We start from the raw sequence: 11500 nt of genomic DNA on the forward strand, positions 1-11500 counted from the left end.
ACTTGAAACAAGTAGATACTCTCTAGTTAGTTCTGTTCCAAATTTGGAAACAACTTTTAGGAAAATAAAAACATAAAATGCGAGAAATGTCTGGAGAGTCAAAGACAGCTCACACACACACACACAAAATCACAATTTCTGAATGCCAATTTGGTTCAAAGATACTTGTGTTTTCTTGTCCAGCCCTAAGGGTAACATTTTTTTGTCACTCATTTAAAGTGACAATCCCAACAAGACTTTTCGGCCCTTCAAAGGAAACACTGGTGGCATAGTAGTGAAGTGGTATGATTGCTAACCAAAGGGTTGGCAGTTCGAATCTCCCAGGTGCTCCTTGGAAACTCTATGGGGCAGTTCTACTCTGTCCTACAGCATCACTATTAGTCAGAATCAACTCGACGCCACTGGCTTTGGGTTTTTTGTATCCTGGTTTCTCAGGCTGTAGATAAATGGATTCAGCATGGGTGTGACTACGGTGTACATCACTGAGCATATTGCCATTGCCCTGGAATTTTGGATAGTGGCAGAACTGAGGCAGGCCTCAAGACCTGTACCATAAAACCAATAAACAACTGAAAGGTGAGAACCACAAGTGGAAAATGCCTATACTTTCCCCTCGCTGATGTAATTCTCTGTATGGAAGAGACAATCTGAGAATAAGAAAATACGACAGAAGGGAGAGGAATAATGCCCAGCACCACAGTTGCAAAGTACATCTCTATAATACTGAGAAGGGCGCCAGAACAGGCAAGTTAGATAACCTGATTGATTTCACAGAAGAAGTGGGGAATCTCCAAGTTAGTACAGAAGGACAGGCGCAACACAAGTAAACCAAGTAGCAGAGAGCCCAGAACACCCAATATCCAGGAAAACTGCAGCAACAAGACACAGAGTCTGGGTTTCATAATGACCGTGTACTGCAGTGGGTGACAGATGGCCACAAACTGGTTGTAAGCCAGTATAGAAAGGAGAAAAACATCCAACTCTGCACAAAGGGAAAAAAATACATTTGGGAAAAACAGCCTTGATAGGTGATGGCTTTATTATGGGTGTGGATGTTCAGTAGCATCTTTGGGATAGTGGTGAAGGTGAAACATATCTCTACAAAGGAAAATTTGGAGAGGAAGAAGTACATGGGAGTGTGGAGATGGGAGCTAGGGATGGTGGCCAAGATGATGAGAAGGTACCCAATAAATGCGACCAAGTGTTGGACTGGAAAAGCCCAAGAAGAAGAGATTGCAGTTCTTCCACTTCTGAGAGTCCAAGGAGAATAAATTCTAAAACCTCTGTGTGGTTTCCTGGTTCCATGTAGCTGGTGTGACTTTCAAGAAAGTGACAAGAAGAACAATACTTTACAAACAAAATTAGGCATCATCAACCAGCAGCACTATTACAGATGATAAATTTTCCATGAATAAATGTAAATACAAGTATTTTATTTGACACTTAAAATAAATAAAAACCTATATTTTGTCAATAGACCAGGTTCAGCTGACTATTCAGAAGATTAATAATGTAGCCATTCTTTCCACCTCTGTCCACCCTTCCAGTTTAGCAAACTAATCCCTAATTATACCTCACAAAGCCAGCATTCTTTCTTCATACATTTCTCTTACTTAGAAACATCTAGCTCCTTGTTCCTCAAGTGTGGTCCATGACTAGCAGCATCAGCCTTACCTGGAAGCTTGTTAGAAATGCAGAGTCAGTAGGCTGCCCCTAATGAATCTGAATCTCCATTTCAACAAGTTTCCAGGCGTATTAGTTTCGTAGGCATGCCAAATTACCTAGATAATTTTTCTAGGTAACAAATTAGCACAAACTAGGTAGCTTCAAACAGAAATTTATGCTCTCACAGTTCAGGAGGTCAGAAGTTCAAAATCCAAGTATCAGTAGGATTGGTTCCATCTGAAGACTCTCTCCTAGCTTCTGGTGCCTGCCAGCAATCCTTGGTGTTTTTGGCTTGTAGAAACATCACTGCAATCTCCACATCCATCCTGAAGTGGCTTTCTTCTCTCTGTGTCTCTGTATCTTCTTCTCTTGTTGTAAAGACATCAATCGCTGGACTTAGAGCCAACTCTAAATCCAAAATTATTTCATCACAAGATCCACAATTAACTCTATTCTTTAATAAGGTCACACATTCTGAGGCTCCAAGTGGACAGACATTTGGGGGAACACAATTCACCCCACTACACTAGGTGATTCATATACAGGTATAGTATGAGAAGCACTGATCTAGCTGACAGTGGGTGCCTCCAGGGATAAGAAGTCTCTCATTTTAAGTGTTCTTCCTTTTACGTCCTGCTTAACTATGAAAATATATTGCTTTTCCAAAAGCTGAAATTCGCATCCTTGTGATTTTCATCTGCTGCAATTAATTCTGATGTCTAAATTGAAAAGGCAACTTTGGGATATCTGTCACGAGGACGTCCTCCACCTAAGAACTGGACTGCGTCTCACAAATACTATGATGGGCCCCTGAAGTCAACTTTATACTGTCAAAGTCATTGGTCAGGAGAAGACATGACAGAAGATAGCCCAATGAGCATCTTACACCATCTCTCTGTCCCCACACCCATGGAATTTGGAATTGAAACTTTGAGATTAAGATTAGTTAAGTGGGACTTTGGAACTCCAGTTGTGGTGTTCATATTCTGCCCAGGGCGTGGAGAAGCATAGAAAAACATTGTATAGAATGAGAGGAAAGAATAATTTACATTAGATATGCAGAAAGGAATTCACACAAGAGACACAGTGAGCATTACAGGAATAATTGAGAGAAAAGCTGCCTCAGACCCTGGAAGCTTTCCACTTCCAACCACACATTCAAAGACCAACCCTATGGAGGGGATGGTGAACATACTGGTTGAAAGTGGAAAGTCTGGAATCACACTACAAAGTTTTGAATCCAAACTCTTGGCACTTATTAGCTATGTGACCACAGGACAGTTACTTAACCCCTCTCTGCTTGTTTTTCTTTTTGTTTTTTCATGTAAAATTGAGATCATTGTAGCACCTATAGTGTTTTAAAGAAGGATAACTGAGTTACATATGGAAACCACTTGGGACAGTGTCTACAAGTAGAAGTCTTATGTAAGTATTAGGTGTAAGCTTTACGTAAATTTATCCAATACTAACATTGGAGCATAATCTTGATCATTTGTATTTCTGTTATGCTTCTCTTAATACCTTATATTGTTTCAGGAACTATAATGAAGTTGAACCTAAAAATATGCTATTTGTTCCTGATTTTAATGGACAGGCTTCTAAATGTTTTCTAATTAATATGTTGTGGCAGATGTAAAATACCATATCTTTATCATGGAAAGAAAGTGTCTGTCTACTTAGAGAAATATATGAGAATTTTTTATACAGACAAAGGAAGATGAAATTTATCTTAATCTTATACAGTGTATCTCAAGATCGTATTCACAACTCACAGCTCAGAAAATACTTTATCCTATAAAATTGTCAAACAGTTTTGAAGATTTTAATGACTTTCAAAAGCTTCAAGGTCATACAGATATTGGTTGGATAGGAAGTCCATCACTTATCAGCATATGGTTGAGACAAAGAAAAGATAACAAACGTATATACACACACTTAGTATGGCGCTACATCACTGATGAATAAAATCTTATCTTCCAATGTTGATCTTTGACGTGACTTGTAAATGTTATATGTTTCCACATTTTCCTAAATTTTGACAATAAGCATTGGTAAATAGAAATGCATTTCAAAAAATAAAAAATGGATTTTTTTACACTATCTGGTAGATCATTTAATGCCACAGTTGCTCAAAAAATTCAACTAATGTATTTCAAGATGGGGTAGGAGAATAAAGAAAAATGTCAGACAACAGAGAAAAGTGATAAGGGGAAAAAAAGATAAGAGAGAGACAGAATGCAGAAAGCAGAGATAAAAGTAACAAAAAAAAACTGGGTTTGTTATTCCCTTTGTGTGTGACTTCATGTGCAATGTCTTGTGCCTTCTATCTCCTGCTTTACTGACTATTAGAAATGATGGGGGTGCAAGTGACTTAAATAAACTCCAGATATTTTCCGGTGGTCCTTTTCTGAAAACTTTATTGACCATAAGTCTAGTTATCATATCAGAGATAATATGACAAGGATTCTTTAAAAATAATACGGAAGCAGCATCTGACATCCTCTAACTTCAAAGTGTGAAAGGAGAATCAAGAGCAACAGCCCCAGTGGGGCCAACATGGCGGAATAGCCAGATGCTTCCGGCGAACGCTCTTACAACAAGGACCCGAAAAATTAACTGAAATGAATATATTTATGACAAGCTAGGAGCTCTGAACATCAAGGCAAAGTTAAAAAGTGGACTGAGCAGCAGGGGGAGGGAGATATGGTTCAGAAATGGAGAGGAGTTGCCTGATCTAAATCGCCGGGATCCCTTGAGGACCAATCCCGGAAGCAGCTGCAGATGGCTGGTGGTAGTGTTCAGCCGCAGTTTCCTCACAGAGAAGCAGCCACCTTCATAGACTACTCACACTTCCAGACCCAGAGAAGAACGGCGCTTTCGGCAAAAGCCAAGTACTTGCATATATTTTACCGTGACCCCCGACCCAAGCTGGCTTCAGTAGCTGTTGATTTCCCTGGGCCTGTGATAGACACATTTGAGCACCCCAAGCCATGCTTCTGGACTTGGAGAAGGCATAAATTCACAACAGGTGGAAAAGATTAATTTGCGAGCTCCACTAACCTGGGCAGTTCAGGAGAGAAGTGGCTCCTGTCCAGGCATAAACAGCCCATGAACTTTGAATACCTATTCCCCCTGCATGGACCTGTGTGGGCCTATTTCAGGAGAAAAGGCCCTAGCTGGCAGACTGCAACTGTTTAAGCTGCGTGGTGGAGAGGTGGGTGTTTGACACCAAGCCACCCATGACAGGGGTCCAAGGATAGCTCATACCTCCCAGTCCTCACAACCAAAAGCTTTGGGTGCCCATGGTTCATCTACAGAACCCACCTACCTGTACGCTCTAGGGAACAGGGAAGCACCTTCCTCAGAGACACTAGTGGAATGATTCTCAGCCCCCTGCCTTGTTTAGAGCATGACACCAAACACCCCTTCTCCTCTAAGACTGTAGGACAGAGCGTGTACCAACACTTGATGACCAGCCACCTGGACACCTGAGCTGAATCCACACAAGAAAAGTGAATGGACTCATAAGCTCATATACCTGATAACAATTCAAGCCATCTGGTGACAAGATGTCAGAGCTCCAAAGGTGAAAATATTCAAACTAGCTCACTCAAGCAATGCATTTAGGTATATCAAAACAAAACAAAGCAGGAAACTAGGATACAGTAAGCAAACATAAAATAAACTAATACAATAACTTTCACATGGCTCGGAGACAAGAGTCAATATCAAGTCACATAAAGAAACAGATCATGATTACTTCAACAAGCTCTCAAAACACTGAATCAAAGAATCTTCTGGATGAAGGTGCCTTCCTGGAGTTACCGGATGCAGAACTCAGAAGATTAATATACAGAACTCTTCAAGATATCACGAGAGATCAGGAAGGAGATCAGGCAGCATGCAGAACAAGGCAAGGAACACAGAGATAAAACTGTTGAAGAAGTTAAAAAGGTTATTCAAGAACATAATGAAAAATTTAATAAGCTGAAAAAATCCATAGACAGACAGCAGTAAGACATTCAGAAGATTAACAACAAAATTACAGAATTAGACAACTCAACCGAAAGTCAGCAGAGCAGAGTCGAGCAAGCGGAAGGCAGAATTACTGACCTTGAAGAAAAAGCACTTGGCACTAATATATTTGAAGAAAAATTGATAAAAGAATTTAAAAAAATGAAGAAACCTTAAGAATCACATGGGACCTTATCAAGAGAAATACCCTACGAGCGATTGGAGTACCAGAACAGGAAGGGGTAACAGAAAATATAGAGAGAGTTGTTGAAGATTTGTTGGCAGAAAGCTTTCCTGATATCTTCAAAGATGAGAAGATATCAATTCAAGATGCTCATCAAATTCCACATAAGGTAGATTTTAAAAGAAAGCCACCAAGATATATTATTATCAAACTTGCTAAAACCAAAGATGAAGAGAGAATTTTAAGAGCAGCTAGGGATAAATGAAAAGTGACCTACAAAGGAGAGTCAATAAGAATGAGCTCAGACTACTTGGCATAAAAGATGCAGGTAAGAAGGCAAAGGGATGACTTATATAAAAAAATGAAGGAAAGAAATTTCCAGGCAAGAATCAAATATCCAGCAAAACTTTCTCTCAAATATGAAGGTGAAATTAAGACATTTCCAGATAATCAGAGCTTTAGGGAATTTGTAAAAACCAAACCAAACCTATAAGAAATACTAAAGGGAGTTCTTTGGTTAGAAAATCTATAATATCAGGTATCAACCCAACACTAGAACACTGGACAGAGCAATCAGATATCAACCAAGATAGACAAATCACAAAAATAAATCAAGATAAAAAATGCTCAAAACACAGAAACAGTGACATCATTATGTAAAAGAAGAAAACATCAAAAAAATAATAAACAGAGACTAAAAAAAAAAAAATTTTTTTCTAAGAAATGTAGTCATAGATCTTTCTCATGGAGAGGAAGACAAGGCGATATAAAGAAACAAAAGTTAGGTTTAAATTTAGAAAAATAGGGGTAAATATTAAGGTAACCACAGAGGAAATTACTATTATACTCACCAAAATAAAATATAAGAAAAAAGTAGGAACTGAGAAGACACAAAATTAACAACGAATAAGAGGAAAAGACGATATATAAAGATAAACTACTCAACAAAAAAAATTAAGTGGGAAGAAGAAACTGTCAACAGCACACAAAAAAAGGACATCAAAATGACAGCACTAAACTCAAACCTATTCATAATTACACTGAATGTTAATTGACTAAATGCACCAATAAAAAGAAAGAGAGTGACAGAATGGATAAAAAAAAAACACGATCCATCTATTTGCTCCCTACAAGAGACACACCTTAGACTTAGAGACACAAACAAACTCAAACTCAAAGGATAGAAAAAAAATATCTCAAGCAAACAACAATCAAAAAAGAGAAGGAGTGGCAATATTAATTTCTGACAAAATAGACTTTAAAGTTGAATCCACCACAAAGGATAAGGAAGGACACTATATAATGATTAAAGGGATAATATACCAGCAGGATATAACCATATTAAATATTTATGCACCCAATGACAAGGCTGCAAGATACATAAAACAAAATCTATGCATTTAAAAGTAAGCTAGGGAGATCCACAATTATAGTAGAAGAGTTCAACACACCACCTTCAGTGAAGGAGAGGATATCCAGAAAGAAGCTCAATAAAGACTCAGAAGATCTAAATACCAAAATCAACCAACTCGACCTTATAGACATATACAGAACACTCCACCCAACAGCAGCCAAGTATATTTTCTTTTCCAGTGCACACGGAACATTCTCTAGAATAGACCACATATTAGGTCATAAAGCAAGCCTTAGCGGAATTCAAAACGTCGAAATATTACAAAGCATCTTCTCTGACCATAAGGCCATAAAAGTGGAAATCAATAACGGAGAAAGCAGGGAATACAAATCTAACACTTGGAAACTGAACAATATCTTGCTCAAAAAAGGCTGGGTTATAGAAGACATTAAGGATGGAATTAAGAAATTCATAGAATCAAATAAGAATGGAAACACTTCCTATCAGAACCTTTAGGACACAGTGAAAGCAGTGCTCAGAGGTCAATTTTTATAAATAATGCACACACACAAAAAGGAGAAAGGGCCAAAATCAAAGAATTGTCCCTACAACTTGAACAAATAGAGAGCAACAAAGGAAACCTTCAGGAACTAGAAGACAGGAAATTAAAGAATTAGAGGCGAACTAAATGAAAAACAGAAAAACAATTGAAAGAGTTGTTGTTTGGTGCAGTCGAGTCGGTTCCGAACATACCAACCCTATGCACAACAGAATGAAACACTGCCCGGTCCTGAGTCAACCTTACAGTCGTTGTTATGCTTGAGCCCATTGTTGTAGCCTCTGTGTCAATCCACCTCGTTGAGGGGCATCCTCCTTTCTGGTGACCCTGTACTTTGCCAAGCATGATGTCCTTCTCCAGAGACTGATCCCTCCTGACAATATGTCCAAAATATATACGACACAGTCTCGCCATCCTTGCTTCTAAGGAGCATTCTGGTTGTACTTCTTCCAAGACAGATTTGTTCGTTCTTCTGGCACTCCATGGTATATTCAATATTCTTCACCAACACCAAAATTCAAAGGAATCAAAACTTCTTCTGTCTTCCTTATTCATTGTGCAGCTTTAACATGTATATGATGCAAATGAAAATACTATGGCTTGAGAGAGGCGGAGCCAAGATGGCAGAATAGACAGATGCCTCATGTCGAGCCCTCCTTACAACAAAGACACACACAAAAAAGTGAAATGAGTATATTTCTGACAAGCTGGGAGCCCTGAGCATCAAAGGCAAGCTTAGCCAATGAACTGAGGGGCAGGAGAAGGAAGAGACCCTTCAGAAGCAGAATGGACTTACCAGACATGAATCGCCAGGAGCCCTCAGGCACCATTCCCAGAGCGGAGGCAGCGGCGGCAGTGGGCTGGTACTAGCGTTCGCAGCAGTTTCCTCAGGGAGATGCAGACAGCCACACAGCCTACTCACACCTCCAGAACCTGAGAAAAACGGCGCTTCGGCAAGAGCTAAGTATTGCATATATTTTACTGCAACCCCCCAACCCCCAAGCTGACTTCAGTAGCTGAATCCCTGGGCCTGAGATAGACCCTGGTGAGCACCTAGAGCCATCCTCCAGGCCTTCGGGAAGGAAAAAATCTGCAACTGACGGGAAAAGTTAATTTGCTAGCTCCATTAACCGGGGGAGCTCAGGACAGAAGCAGCTCCTGGCCAGGCATAAACCAGCACCTTTCCCTACTGCATGGACCTGTGTGGGCCTATTTCAGGAGAATAGGCCCTTGTTGGCAAACTCCAACCGTTTCAGCTGTGCAGTGCAGAGGTGGTTATTTGCTGTTTGACATTGCTTTGCCTATGAAACAAGGTCCTCACCTACCCACAACAGGGACCTAAGGACTGGTAGCTCCAATCAGTTCACCTAGCCACCTACGACAGAGTTCCAAAGATAACTGGTACCTCCCAGTCCTTACAACCAAAAGCTTTGGATGCCCATGGTCCCTCCGCAGAACCCACCCACCAGCACGCTCTAGAGAATAGAGAGGTGTTTTCCTAAGAGACACACGGGGGTCAGTTCTCAGCCCCCTGCCTTGTTCAGAGTGTGACCCCCCCCCGCTGCAATCAGATACCGGTATATATGCCAATCACCCCTGCCCCTCTAAGACTGTAAGATAGAGCCTGAACCACACACTTGATGATCAGCTACCTGGAAACCTGAGCTGAATTCATACAAGAAAGCTGAATGGGCTCCTAGGCTGATATGCCTGATAACAGCTGTAGCCACCTGGAGACAGGACACCAGAACTCCAAAGGTGAAAATAATCAAGCTAGCTCACTCAAGCAACCCACAGGGGCATACCAAAACAAAACAAAGCAAGAAGCTATGACACAGTAAGCAAGCATAAACTAATACAAGAACTTATACATGGCTCGGAGACAGAGTCAATATCAAGTCACATAAAGAAACAGACCGTGATCACCTCAACAGGCTCTCAAAGAATCCAGGGATCTTCTAGATGAAAGTGCATTCCTGGAATTACCAGATACAGAATATAAAAGTTTAATATACAGAACCCTTCAAGACATCAGGAAGAAAATGAGGCAATACGCAGAACAAGCCAAGGAACACACAGATAAAGCAACTGAAGAAATCAGAAAGATTATTCAGGAACATAATGAAAAGTTTAACAAACTGGAAAAATCCATAGACAGACAGCAATCAGAAATTCAGAAGATTAACAATAAAATTTCAGAATTAGATAACTCACTAGAAAGTCAGAGGAGCAGAATTGAGCAAGTAGAAGCTAGAATTTCTGAACTCGAAGATAAATCACTTGGCACTAATATATTTGAAGAAAAATCAGATAAAACAATTTTAAAAAATGAAGAAGACTTAAGAATCATGTAGGACTGTATCAAGAGAAATAACCTCCAAGTGATTGGAGTACCAGAACAGGGAGGGATAACAGAAAATACAGACAAAATGGTTGAGGATTTTTTGGCAGAAAACTTCCCTAATATTGTGAGAGATGAGAAGATATCTAACCAAGATGCTCATCGAACTCCACATAAGGTAGATCTTAAAAGAAACTCACCAAGACATATTATAATCAAACTTGCCAAAACCAAAGATAAAGAGAGAATTATAAGAGCAATGAGGGATAAACAAAAAGTCACCTACAAAGGAAAGCCAATAAGAATAAGCTCGGACTACTCAGCAGAAACCATGCAGGCAAGAAGGCAATGGGATGACATATTTAAAAAATTGAAGGAAAAAAATTGCCTGCCAAGAATCATATATCCAGCAAAACTGTCTTTTAAATATGAAGATGAAATTACATTTCCAGATAAACACACGTTGAGGGAATTCATAAAAACCAAACCAAAGCCAGAAGAAATACTAAAGGGAGTTCTTTGGTTAGAAAATCAACAATGTCAGATATCAACCCGAGACTAGATCACTGGGCAGAGCAACCAGAAGTCAACCCAGACAGGGAAATCCAAAAAAACAAAGCAAGATTATTAAAAAGAAAAAAAGCCCAACACAGGGTACCAATGATGTTATTATATAAAAGAAGACAACATTAAAATAATAAACAGGGTCTAAGAAATGTAATCATACACCTTCCATATGGAGAGGAAGATATGGCGATACAAAGAAGCAAAAGTTAGTTTTAAATTTAGAAAAATAGGGGTAAATAATAAGGTAACCGCAAGGGAGACAAACTATCCTACTCATCAAAATAAAATACAAGGGAAAAATACAGACACAGCAGAAACAAAATCAACAACAACAAATATGAGGAAAGGACAATATATAAAGAAAATCTACTCAGCACATAAAATCAAGTGGGAAAAAGAAACTGTCAACACACAAAAAAAGACAGCAAAATGATAGCACTAAATTCATACCTATCCATAATTACCCTGAATGTCAATGGGCTAAATGCACCAATAAAGAGACAGAGAGTGGCAGACTGGATTAAAAAACAAGATCCGTCTATATACTGCCTACAAGAGACACACCTTAGACTTACAGACACAAACTAAAACTCAAAGGATGGAAAAAAATGTATCAAGCAAACAACAATCCAAAAAGAGCAGAAGTGGCAATATTAATTTCTGACAAAATAGACTTTAAAGTTAAATCCATCAGAAAGGATAAGGAAGGACACTATATGATGATTAAAGGGACAATACACCAAGAAGACATAACCATATTAAATATTTATGCATCCAATGACAGGGCTGCAAGATGCATAAAACAAACTCTATCAC

At 39.2% G+C, this 11500-nt stretch overlaps 1 pseudogene; it reads right to left on the reverse strand.

Annotated features, from left to right (window-relative positions):
* Positions 1-332: 332 nt before the first annotated feature.
* On the reverse strand, positions 333-1580 carry LOC100668647 (olfactory receptor 7A10-like; annotated as a pseudogene).
* Positions 1581-11500: the final 9920 nt, after the last annotated feature.

Source organism: Loxodonta africana, chromosome 3 (assembly GCF_030014295.1).
Source record: "Loxodonta africana isolate mLoxAfr1 chromosome 3, mLoxAfr1.hap2, whole genome shotgun sequence".
Lineage (NCBI taxonomy): Eukaryota > Metazoa > Chordata > Mammalia > Proboscidea > Elephantidae > Loxodonta > Loxodonta africana.